The sequence below is a fragment of the Hippopotamus amphibius genome, chromosome 4, assembly GCF_030028045.1.
Source record: "Hippopotamus amphibius kiboko isolate mHipAmp2 chromosome 4, mHipAmp2.hap2, whole genome shotgun sequence".
In the NCBI taxonomy this organism is placed as follows: Eukaryota; Metazoa; Chordata; class Mammalia; order Artiodactyla; family Hippopotamidae; genus Hippopotamus; species Hippopotamus amphibius.
Window position 1 is genome coordinate 53,318,496 of NC_080189.1, and position 13,909 is coordinate 53,332,404.

Below are 13,909 nucleotides of genomic sequence, written 5' to 3' on the forward strand. Positions count from 1 at the left end.
TTGTTCACCGTGGTGGACCGGGTTCCTCCATTCTGAGTTTCTGGCCCGTGTTCTCACTAGGGTCGTTGTTCTCCTCTTATGTGTATACTTTCAGGGCCTCTTTTTGGATACCCAAACGCTAAAAAGAAAAGTCCCGAATTGTGAGAAAAATTCTAATAGTCCCTGTTGTCTTATATCAAATAAACTATGTATTCCTTGCTTTGTGTTTGATTCAGGAAGTTGATTACTGTTTTCAAATACCACAGCCATCATCAAGGTAGGTTAGACATATAGGTCCTTTGGCCTATATGGAGGGTTTTTTTTTTTTTTTTCTCTTTTTTTTCCTCCCTACTATTTTTTATTATGGTAAGAACACAACATGAGATCTACCTGCCTAACAAATTTTTAGTACCACGCACTATTGTTAAAATCATGTACAGTGTTGTATAGCATCTCTCCAGAACTTTTTCTCTCACATGACTAAAAATCTATACCGGTGAACAGCTCCCGCTTTCCTCCTCTCAGTCCCTGGCAGCCACCATTCTACTTTCTGTTTCTATGAGTTTGACTACTTTAGATGCCTCATATAAGTAGAATCATGCAGTGTTTGTTTTCTTGGGATTGACTTATTTCACTTAGCATAATGTCCTTGAAGTTCAACCATGTTGTAGAACATGATAGGATTTCCTTCTTTTTTAAGGCTGGATAACAATGCGTTGTATGTATATGCCACATTTAAAAGAATCCATTCATGCATAGATGGAGATTTGAGTTGCTGCCACATCTTGGTTATTGTGAATAATGTTCCAATGAACATGGGTGCAAAATCTCTTTGAAATTCTGTTTTCTGTTATTTTGGATATATATATACCCAGAAGTGGGGTTGCTAGATCATATGGTAGTTTTATTTTTAGTTTTTTGAGGAACTTCCATACTGTTTTCATAGCAGCCTCACTGTTTTTAATTCCCACCAATAAGGTGCAAGAGTTTCAGTTTCTGCACATACTTACCAACAATTATTGTTTGTTGTTTTTTGTTTTTTGATAATTAGCCATCCTGACAGGTATAAGGTGATATCTCATTGTGGTTTTGATTTGCATTTCCCTGATAATTAGTGACATTGAGCATTTTTGCATATATGTGCTGTCCATTTCCATGTCTTCTTTGTAAAAAAGTCCATTTAAGTTTTTAGCCCATTTTAAAATTGGGCTATTAGTTTTTTTACCATTGAGGTGCAGGAGTTCCTTATATATATTAGAGACTAACTGCTTGTTATATATATGATCTGCAAATATTTTCTCCCGTTCCATGGGTTGCCTTTTCATTCTGTTGTTTCTTTTGCTGTGCAGAAGCGTTTTAGTCTAATACAGTCCTAATTGTTTATTTTGTTTTTGTTGCTTGTGCTTTTGGTGTCATAGCCATGAAATCACTGCCAAGACCAGTGTCACAAAACTTTCCCCCTAAGTTTTCTTCTCAGAGTTTTACAGTTTCAGGTCTCACCTTTAAGTCTTTAATCCATTTTTAGTTGTTTTTTGTGTATGGTGTAAGATTGGGGTCCAATTTTGTTCGTTTGCCTGTGGATATCCAGTTTTCCCAGCACCATTTGTTGAAGAGGCCATCCTTTTTCTATTGTGTGCTTTCGGCATTCATGTCCAGGATCAGTTGACTGTATATGCATGGATTTATTTCTGGACTCTCTATTCTGTTCCTTTGCCTCTGTTTTGAAGTCTGTTTCTTCCAACTATGAGGAAAAAAATGGTGAGGGCTGAACTCAAAAGTTGAATGCAAGCTCCTCCAGGACTCAAGTTGAAAGAAGTATCTAGCATAAACAATATTTGTGAGAGTACAGCACTAGTTTTGTGGCTAAGCATCTCTGCTCCTGGTCATGTCAGTGGTCTTTAACAGCTTCCTGCTGCCCCGCTGGCAAAGAATTGAATTTAATGGAGTGCTGCAAATGAAATTCTCACAGCTGTTGCTAACAGAGTGGTAAGCTGCTGCTGTAGTTTTTGAAAAAAGTTGTGGCAGCTGATAGTAACAAACCCGTACATAGTACTTAATATGTCAGACCCTCTTCTTTTTTTTTTTTTAATTTTCATGTGTTCTTTTTTTTTTAATATTTATTTTATTTATTTATTTTCTTTTATTTTTTTGGCTTTGTGGGGTCTTAGTTGCAGCACGCGGGATCTTCATTGTGGTGTGCGGGTTTTCTCTCTCTCTCGTTGAGGTGCGTGGGCTCTGTAGCTGCGGCAGGCGGGTTTAGTTGCTCTGCAGCATGTGGGATCTTAGTTTGCTGACCAGGGGTTGAACCTGCACCTCCTGCATTGGAAGGTGGATTTTTTTTTTTTACCACTGGACCACCAAGGACGTCCCCAGACCCTCTTCTAAGTGCCTTATGTATTTGTTTAATCCTCATAAAACCCAAAGAGATAGATGATGTTATCATTCTTATTATCTGGTTGAGGGTACAGAGGAGGTGAGAGAACTTGCTGAAGTAGAAGGGAACCCAGAGCTGTTGCTGCCAGGCTGTCTGGCTCCTGGAGTTTGTGCCCTGTAACAGGGGGCAGCAAACTGTGTAAAGGGCCAGATAGTAAATAAATTAGCTTTTGTGGGACGTACAGTCTCTGTAGCAACTACTCAGTTTTGCCCCTGTATCATGGAAGCATCCATAGACAATACACAAATGAATGGCTGTGGCTTTGTTCCAGTACAACTTTATTTGTGGACACCAAAATTTGCTTTTCATATAATTTTCATACGTCATGAAATATTATTCTCTATTTTATTTTTTCAATTATTAAAAAAAAAGTAAGTATCATTTTTAGGTCCCAGATGTATAAAAGCAGGAAGTGGGCCAGATTTGTCCCTTGTGTAGTAGTTAGCCAACCACTGTTGCAAATCCCTCCAGGTTTCCAGCTTATGATTCTGGGAGAATAGCACTTTAGCAAGTGATTATTGGTTTCAAGGTAAAGCTTATGGGCAGTGATGGCTGAATCTCCCTGAGAAATGCTGACCTCCCTGGGGTAGGATCCTGGCTTCCTCAGACTTTTCCCCATTGCCCAGTAAGATGGTGAAAAGGGAAACTGTGAAACTCTGACTCATTGGTGTCAGTCTTGCTCTTTGTAGTGTAGCCAGAAGGCATGCACCATGACAAAGCTGGATGCAAAGCTTGCTTTTAAATGTTATCCATGCAACCTGGATTCCTTTGTTTATGGCTGAGTATTGCCAAGCGTAAAAAAAAATCAGGAAAAAATAAAGACTCAATAAGAACTCTGCAAAAATTGAAAAGTGAGTACAGGAAATTTACTTTTATGGTTTTGATACTCATTCCAGTGGAAGAGGTGAAAATGGAAAGTAAGGGAAAGAGTAGTACTAAGTTCTTGGTATGTGCCAGCTGTTGGCCTGGGTATTTCCTTCTGGTTGCATTTCAAGAACATCACCTTCAAAAAGGGATGTAATTACCCACATTTTATAGATGAGGAAATCGAAGCATAGGTAACTACCCCAAGGTTACAGACCAGATCTGGAGCCCAACTAATTTACCTACCTCTAAAGTATGGGTATTTAAAATGTGAACAAACTGCAAAGATACTAAACCAAGCTTACATTTCCCCCATCATTGTACTGCTTCCTGAGGAATTTGGGCAGAAGAGGGACTGCCAAAAAAGAACCTTAGGGACAGAAAAACCCTCCAAAGGTTGTAAGTATCAGACTTGGGCAAGACAACACAAATCATCAAAGAAATAATTCAGAGGGAGAGAATCCACTCCTTGTGTCTGTTTTAATTTTGAACCAAATAAAAACCCCAGTGGAATCAGAACTCATTCTTAACCTTATTCCTATGCCTTCAAATCACAGAATGCTAGATATGGACACTAAAATCCTCACGTCATTTAAAGAAACTCAGCAACAGAGCACCTGAGCTGTATAGTTAGAAGAGGGGTTCTTAACTGGTATGAACAGTCTGGGGAGCTGGAATACTGTGTTATTTGTCCTAACGATTTACTAAGTCCTAGGAAAAGACTGTGAGAGTTGCGCAGCTGTACCACAGTAGTTGAGGGTGGGTAGCAGCATTGGTCAGGGAGAGAGCTATAGGAGGTTTATATTTATTTATTATTTTTTAAATTGAAGTATAGTTGATTTACAATGTCGTGTTAGTTTCTGGTGTACAGCAAAGTGATTCAGTTATATATATTCTTTTTCATTATGGTTTATTATAGGATATTGAATATAGTTCCCTCTGGTATACAGTAGGACCTTGTTGTTTATCTATTTTATATATAGTAGTTTGTATCTGCTAATCTCAAACTCCTAATATGCCCCTCCCCTTTCCCCTTTGGTAACATAAGTTTGTTTTCTATGTCTGTGTATCTGTTTCTGTTTTGTAAATAAGTTCATTTGTATCATATCTTAGATTCCACACATAAGTGATATCATATGACATTTGTCTTTGTCTGACTTACTTCACTGAGTGTGATAATCTCTAGGTCCATCCATGTTGCTGCAAACAGCATTATTTCATTCTTTTTAATGGCTAAGTTTAGGAAGTTTCTAGATAGGCTATTTTGGGAAGTCATTGGAATCACAGAGAACATTGTGATCAACTTCCCCAACCATGTTGTTTTACAGATGAAGAAACCAAGCCTGGGAGAAGATACATGGCTCAAACTCTTCAAGGGCTGGCTAGCCTTATGTAAATGTTTTCCTCTTTGAGTTAAAGTTGTGGCATTTATCTGAATATACCTCTCAGAGAGGGTCTTGTTCTTTTGTGGTGTACCTTCCCCAGTCCATTTGTATTCATACTTTGAAGACAAAAGGCAGTGGGGACACTCTCTGCCCCTGGAGAAGAGTTAACATAAAGTACTGCATATGGCATCCGGAACTTACTCAGAGAAGCGGTGAAAGGAATAATCTAGATAAGCAACTTCCATTGTTTCACCATTTGCTGCAGTTGAATTAATCACAGGTCTAACATATCAGGAAGAACTGAGCAATAACCTCTGCCAGGTCTCAGCTTTCTTTCAGCTCTAATCGGGGTGTGCCACTTCATGATTTAAAAACCTCAGCCTTAGAGAGAACTCAGATCTCCAAGTGTGTGGAAATGATTGTTTATACAACCCATGTAACCAAGAAATATTACTTCCATTTTCTTAAGATGGATGGGAAAGAATTTGAAGACTAGAATCTTCACTTGTGAATAAAGGACACCCCTTTTCCCTAACTGGCCAGAGTAAAAGCCCAATTAATCATGTAACTATAGTATTTTCAAAGGATAGTAAAATTTCTATCATTGGTGTTTCAGTGCTTGCATGTAAAGTATTTAAAGGGTTCCTGGCATATTGTGGGTAATAATGAATGGGACCAGAGCTGTTCAATAGAACATTCTACCATGCTGGAAATATTCTATACCTGTGCCATCCAGTACCATCATGGTCAATAATCACATGTGGCTATTGAGCACATGAAATGAGGAACTAAAATTTTAATTTAATTTTATTGAAATCTAAATAGCCATGTGGCTGCTGAACAGGTTCCTTCCCTTAGTAAAGCTCTTAGCTAGGATGGATGATTAAAATCAACCAGAAAGCTGATTTTGGAGGATGTGTGCATGCGTGTGTGTGTGTGTGTGTATGTATATGATATGTATATATGTGTGTGTATGTATATACATGTGCATATATATGGAATCCAAACATATATGTGAATATCTAATCTATCATCTATCTATCTATCTATCTATCTATCTATCTAATCACTTTGTAGCAATTAGAGCTTTCAAAAATGGCCATTCAGAGATGAGCTCCCCATCATTGGAGGTGATCAAGCAGAAGCTGTCGGCTATGCTAAAAGGTAGGTTTACCCTTTGGGTAAAGGAATGGATGAGATGATGCTGTATAGACTACAAAGTGTTTTCTAATGATCTTCTCTTAATTTTGCCCCAGTCAGAGACATATCACTAAGATTATTCCCATTTTTCTATTATTCCCATTTTGCTGGATAAGGAAACTGAGGCTTTGTGCCTTGCTCTAGGTGACCAGACTAATAGCAGTAACACCATACTAAATGTTCATCTTCTGACTTAACATGTTTTCTCAACCGTGTACTGTTCTTTTAAGACTCCTCCTTCTATGATTCTGTAATTCTTTTGGGTCAAGAATTTGGAGGAATTTTTTTCTATTCCTGAATAAAATGTGTTTCAGAAATCAGAATATTAAATTTAAAGCAATTATATAAAATAATGGATACCTATTTAGTTCTATTATCAATTACAAAGATTGATTATAAGATAGACAATTATTTTTTGCATAAACTGGGTATAAATATGGATGGCTAAAGGGAGGTCAAGAAACGAATGTTATGATTAAGGACTAGCTATAATCAGTCCTTTCTGAGACTTACACTGATTTTCAAGCCTCCCCAACTTGTACCTGTAGCCATCACCATGTTTGGAACCAGGCAGAGAGGAAAACAGTTGAATACTGGAGCTGTATTCTCAGGTAGAAAATCACCTGTGTTCAGCCTCCAGGTTCCCTGAGGATGAATGTTCCTAAGAATATTGGACTTGTATATTACTGGGTGGCCTCCACTCTTAAAGACATTGTGTTCTAGAAGCTGGTTATTTGCAACCTGGGATATATTCTCCTATAAAAGTCATTTTGCGACTGGTTCCCAGGCAAGCCCTCAAAGTTCTTCAAAGCCCTCAGTGATCTTCTGAAAAGAACCAATCCTGGGGCCAGGAGGACTCGCTTAGGCTTGTTTTCTGCCCATCCCTGTCTCAGTCCCTTTATCCTGCCAGTGCTGATGTCACCAAGTCTACCCAGAACCAGGGAGGGGGAGGGGATACAACCTCCATCAGCTCTATTAGCATGGGGGAGGCAGCCTTGGGGAGGAAGAAAAACAGAAGAAAAATTTCAAAGTAGAGCTCTGGGGAAGGAAGAATGATTGTTTTGACTCCCAGGCACCCAGGTGGAGTAGCTATTTCCAGAAAGCCAAACTTGTATGAAGCTTATACATGTCAGTTACATGTAAATTGGGAATTTCTTAATTAAAAGTAAGATAACCTCTTATTTATATAATTTTTTTCCAGAAAGTTTCATATAGTGGGAAGTCAGTGGCAAAGCAGAGAAAGGAAATGGGTTAATTGGTTCTCATGTCTGTATTTTGTCTTACAAAACACAAATTGTGATATTACTATTATGATAAGAAAAGGATCATTGCTCTTATATACTGAAAAGCAATGGTTTGTCATGTATCTAAGAGTCTACATGGAAGAATAAATCTAGCTATCTCAGTCTAAAACATATTATCAGAAGAGCTACAGGTATTTTAACATCAATTCATGACATGCTTTGATGAATCTATTAGAATTATGTTCTATGAAGCAACTTCTATTGTTTCTATTTTATTAAAACGAGAGGAATAATGTTAAATTAGACCTAATTTTCTAAGAGCAAAATAAAAAAAAAAAAAGAAGAAAGCTTTTCTCTTGGCAAATGAGGGAAATTTGAGAGGATTGAATTCTCTTGGAAGCCGAACCTACATATAACTTGATACTCTATTAATCTATGCTAATATTCTCAATGGAGAAATCCAATGGTTATTTCTGTATACCTTTAAAAATCTCAAGATTGAGAATACATTTTTCCATTTAAAAATAATTTCCTTTACCATATTTGTTAATTTCTATGCTTTTTTCTTAAATTTTAGCTCCCAAAGAACATTCAGGTAATATTTTATAAAAATAAACTTGACATATTCTCAGCCTCAAAAACGATTTAATAGAATTCCATAGATTATTTTCTTTCATATTTTTTATCAGTAGAATTAGAACATTTGAGTTGTTATTGCATACATAACATTGCATACATATCTTTACTTACATGCATCTTGAAGTGAGGTCTTAGAGGTAGAAGCTCGTGATGCTTAGAGGAGTATGTCCTTGCCGGAAGGCCAAGGAGAAAATGCAAGAGGTATAAACTGTAACAGCAGAGTCATCACATTGCCCTCTTAATCCTTGGCAATCAGTAACCAACTGTAAACATATTCAACAGTGTAGGTAGCTTTCTCATAGGCCCTAGAGAGGCCTTCTGTGAAATAGGTGTGTTTCAATGTTAGAACACATTACCTTAAAAAAGGCAGCCAGGAGCCAACAGCAACAGTATTAACACACACACAGCCAAATGTTTGACATTCCATTGGAATCATTGCCCTAACAGAGACTTCTGAAGACTTACAGAACTGTGTACTGTATCACCAATGTGTGGGAGCTGGCCAGCAAGAGCCAATTTTCAGGAATTTTTCCAGCCCACTGTTAAACACTGTCAATATTATAAATTAAAAACTTCAGCTTACTGAAAACAAAGGTATTAAATACCCCCAATGCATCATTTCTTATTTATTTTTCCTTACTTAAACTATGTAATGGGGGTAATGTTGGACATCAGTTTCCATCTCCAGGCTCAGTCATATCATGTTAATAGCTTGAAACATGCCATGGAGAGAATATTTACTCCGTGGAAATCAACTTGTACTTACAGATAAGATTGATTCATTGTTTTGTTGCTTGTCTACTCTAAACTGGAAGTCAACATGTTGGAGAAAATGTGATGTGTTACCTGAAAGTCTAGAATAGACAGGCAACAAAACAAAAAACCATACAAATCGTAAAATTTCTTGTTCTAGTTCTGTGAAAAATGCCATTGGTAATTTGATGAGGATTGTGTTGAATCTGTAAATTGCTTTGGGAAGTATAGTCATTTTCACAATAATGATTCTTCCAATCCAAGAACATGGTATGTCCCTCCATCTGTTTGTATCATCTTTGATTTCTTTCATCAGTGTCTTACAGTTTTCTGCATACAGGTCTTTTGCCTCTTTTAGGCGGGTTTATTCCTAGGTATTTTATTCTTTTTGTTGCAATGGTAAGTGGGATTGTTTCCTTAATTTCTCTTTCTGATCTTTCATTGATAGTGTATAGGAATGCAGGAGATTTCTGTGCATTACCTTTGTATCCTGCTACTTTACTAAATTCATTGATTAGTGCTAGCAGTTTTCTGGTGCCTTCTTTAGGGTTTTCTATGTATAATATGTCATCTGCAAAGAGTGACAATTTTACTTCTTTTCCAATTTGGTTTCCTTTTATTTCATTTTCTTCTCTGATTGCTGTGGCTAAAAATTCCAAAACTATGTTGAATAATAATGGTGAGAGTGGGCACCCTTGTCTTGTTCCTGTTCTTAGAGGGAATGCTTTCAGTTTTTCACCATTTAGAATGATGTTGGCTGTTGGTTTGTCATATATGGCTTTTATTATGTTGTGGTAACTTCCTTCAGATGAATGGATAAAGAAGATGTGGCACATATGTACAATGGAATATTACACAGTCATAAAAAGAAATGAAATTGAGATATTTGTAGTGAGGTGGATGGATTAGAGTCGGTCATACAAAGTGAAGTAAGCCCGAAAGAGAAAAACAAATACAGTATACTAACTCGTATATATGGAATCTAAAAAAATGGTACTGATGAACCCAGTGACAGGGCAGGAATAAAGATGCAGATGTAGAGAATGGACTTGAGGACATGGGGTAGGGGGCAAAGGGGAATCTGGGACTAAGTGAGAGAATAGCATTGACATATAAACACTACCAAATGTAAAATAGATAGCTGGTGGGAAGCTGCTGCATTGAACAGAGAGATCAACTCGAGGATGGGTGAGGACTTAGAGGGGTGGGATAGGGAGGGAGGGATGGAGTCATGGGAAGGAGGGGATATAGGGTTATATGTATAATTACAGCTGATTCACTTTGTTGTACAGCAAAAACTGGCACAACAGTGTAAAGCAGTTATATTCCAATAAAGAACTTAAAAAAAAAAAAGTTGAGGGAAGGCATTCCCTGGTGGCGCAGTGGTTAGGAATCCACCTGCCAGTGCAGGGGACGTTGGTTCAATCCCTGGTCCAGGAAGATTCCACATGCCGTGGAGCAACTAAGCCTGTGCCCCACAGCTATTGAGCCTACACTCTAGAGCCTGTGACCCGCAATTTCTCAAGCCCGAGCACCTAGAGCCCGTGCTCTGCAACAAGAGAAACCACTGCAATAAGAAGCCCACGCACCGCAGGGAGGAGTAGGCCTTGCTCGCGGCAACTAGAGAAAGTCCGGGTGCAGCAACGAAGACCCAGTGCAGCCAAAAATAAATAAATAGATTAATTAATTTTTAAAAAAACCAAAAAAAAAAAAAGAAAGAAAGAAAAAAACCTGAAGAATTAACACCACCAACTGAAATAAAATTTTCAAGATAATCTTTAAAATACGATTTTAGGTGGATTGCTATAAGATGAACTTCCTTTAATTAAGGAGTGTTTCTAAAAACCACTGAGTGTTAGTTGTCTACTCAATTTGACATTGATGACTTTCAATAAACATTAAAAAAAGAAAAAGCAGTCTTAATACACTTCAAAAAAAAAAAACCAAAAAATCCCCCACAAAACCAATCTCTTATTTGTAAGTACACATTAAAGTTAAAAATGTGTTGTGGCTGTAGCTGTTACATTGTGAATTTTACAAGCAGTTTAGGAAACGTTCTTTCATCACTTTAAATTATTGTGATTTATTAGAACCATTTACTGGGCTTTATGAAGAACTAATTTCACCATAGCTAGCTATGAAAAAAATTGTGTCATTTAAGTTTAATTTTAAAACATGAAGTTGGTTTGAATGATTTTCAGGACTTTGGAGATAATGATGTAGGATCAAACAATGCTACAGTCCCTGCAATTATGCAAAAAGCAAAATAGAAAATATTATTGCAGTCAGTAGTCCTGAAACTGAAAGAAGTTTCAGTTTATTGAAAATACCTTTTTGAGGGTGAGCAAAGGTTTAACAGTAAATCACGTCAGAGCTGGCTATATGTTATTGGGAAAGTATTAGTGGATTGGGATGCAACTTTGTCAATCATGGTCCCATTTCAACCACAAGTTTGCTATGGATAAAAGAATTTGGCAAAAAATCAACAAAAGCATTCTGTGGGAATCAAGTGGCTGAATGAAATTGACACTAAAATGTACTGTATATTCTATCATTATTTATAAATTGCGTGCTACACATCCTTTATATCAGTAAAGTTTGTAATAATCTTATGTGCATATATATGTACATGTAATTTTTTTTTTTTTCTTGGAGAGCCAGTTGTTAAACATTTACTGGTACACCACTGGCTGCAGTCTAAAAGGAGGAAGAGGTGTCCTTTGAACTCAAAGAGTTAGAGTATTGTGTCTTGGTTTCAGACTGTGGACTTGATATTGACTGGCAAACCAAAAGCAGTAGGTAGTTGAATTTTTAAGGACATGTAGGCAAAATTTCAATAGTTTGTCTTCAGGGCCTTTGCATGTGCATTTGTGTTCTTGTCTTCCAGGGTCTACAGCAACTATCATAGGCTTTTAGGTGTCCTTCTTATGCCTCTGTGACTGTCCAAAGTGCCTGCTTCACAGTTCAGCCCTCTCTGAAGAGTCCTTGAGCTTTAAAATCATTATGCCCCATTTATTTATTTATTTTCATTGAATATGATGCTAGCTGTTTGTCATAAATGGTTTTTATTATGTTGAGATGTTCCCTCTGTGCCCACTATGGTGAGTTTTTTATCGTGAATGGATGTTGTATTTTGTCAAATGCTTTTTCTGCATCTGTTGAGATGATCTTGTGGTGTTTATGCTTCCTTTTGTTCGTGTGGTGTATCACATTGATTTGCGAACATTAAACCATCTTTGGATCCCTGGAGTAAATCACACTTGATCAAAGGTGAATGATTCTTTTTGTATATTGATCAATTTGGTTTGCTTATATTTTGTAGAGTATTTTTGCATTCATATTCATTATAGATATTGGCCTTTAATTTTTTTTTTTTTTTTGGTAGTGTCTTTAGTTTTGGTATCAGGGTAATGGTGGCCTTGTAGAATGAGTTTGGGAGTGCTTCTTCCTCTCCAATTTTTTGGAATAGTTTGAGAAGGATAGGTTCTAGCACTTCTTTATATGTTTGGTAGAATTGCCCTGTAAAACTGTCTGGTCTTGGATTTTTGTTTGCTAGGAGTTTGTTTGTTTTTTAATTACCATTATGCCCCATTTAAACGTCTGTCTGTTGGATGCAGAAGTCCTCTCATAGTTCTCAAAAGCAATTTGATTAAAATGTAAACATTACTGCAAAAGTGCTAGCATTTTGTAATGGAACTTTTTTTGCCTAAAATAAAATTAATCTTGAATAAGGAAATATATGGGAGGTTTTTAAAAATAAAATAATACATGTTTATTAATATTTGTAAAATACAAGTGAAAAGGAGAAAAGAAAAATTACCTGTCATCCAAGAAAATTGTTGTTAATGTTTTGGTGTTTATCCTTCCAGGCTGCTTAATATGCCTAAAAATAATATCATCCCAATAGAAGAAATTTTCACATGTTGCAGTATGGGGTCATTCTGGTGTATACCTGATTTGGTTTGAGGTTTATGCCGACTAGAACAGCCTGTCTTATGGCCTGTCAAACATTCATAGTACATTTGCTTTAACTGTTTAAGAAAAGAATGCATTTAAAAATCAAAATGAAGTAACTGTGGTTCAGGCATCCAAAATGGAGCCGGGTGGCCATTGTGGGTGTGTGTTTATATATGTTCCTGAATCTTGAGAACCTGAAATTTTGTTTTTCTTTAGATTAGTATTTATTTGAATGGTATGTCTTTTAAAATCCTTTAACTTTTAACCTTTCTACACTTATATTTAGGTTTTTCTCTTAGTGGAATTTACTGTGTTATCTTTGTCTTTTAAGTGGAATATTTATTGTAATTACTCATATATTCAGGATTTTATTTGTCCTGCCTATTCTGCTTCTTCTTGCATCCTTTCAAGTTGATTCCATTCTTATTTTGTTTTACTTTTTGTTGAAGTATAGTTGGTTCACAATATTGTGTTAGTTTTAGGTGTACAGCATAGGGATTGTTTTCGCAGATCATATTTCATAGGTTACTGTAAGATATTGGGTATAATTCTCTATGCTATACAGTAGCTTGTTGCTTATTTACTTTATGTACAGTAGTTTGTATCTGTTAATGCCACACTCTTATTTTGAGAACCTGAATTTTTTGAACTGTGTCACACTCACGGATACCATCAGCCATTCTCAAAACAATATCTGCTAGCAACTGTCAGCTGCACCCTTACAGTCTCAAGGTCTCCCTTTGTAACTCTGCAGCCGTGTCAGACCCCAACCATTCCCTGCTTAACAAGCACCCATACTTCTTGCCAGTTCCAAACCTAATTCTTGACAAACAATTTATGTAACTTTGAGGTTTCTGCCTGTATAAGCTTCCCCCATTTTGTAGTCCCGGAGAACACAGTTCAAGCGCTTCTTGAATCTGTGTCTCTTGGGCTATAGTGCTCAGTTTGGCTTGAATAAAACTCTTTTCTATTTCTATTATATATATTTTATTATTTCCTTTGATAATCCTGTATAAACTATTTTGTAACTTGCTTTCATCTAACATATTGAGTGAACATCTTTTCAATTCATTAAATATTCTAAGTCAACACCATTTTTGATGGCTGCAGAGTATTATATGCTCATTCTACACTTTAGTTAACTATTGCTGTATTATTTGTTTACAAATTTTTATTATATACAGTGCTGAAATAACATCACAGTTAAAATATTGCTTACATTCTAGATTGTTTTCTTGGACATATTCTTAAAACTAAACTTAGTAGGACAAGATTTTTGAAATTATTATTTTTAAATATTTTATATCAGTTTTTATTTTAGTATAGACAAGGTGTTTGAAATTATTTTTTCAATCTTTTATATGGTTTTTTATTTTATTTTTTGTTTCTCTTCACCTGGTTACTTTGGTGTTTACTTATTTTTAAGTTTTGTTTTATATCGGAGTTTAGTTGAC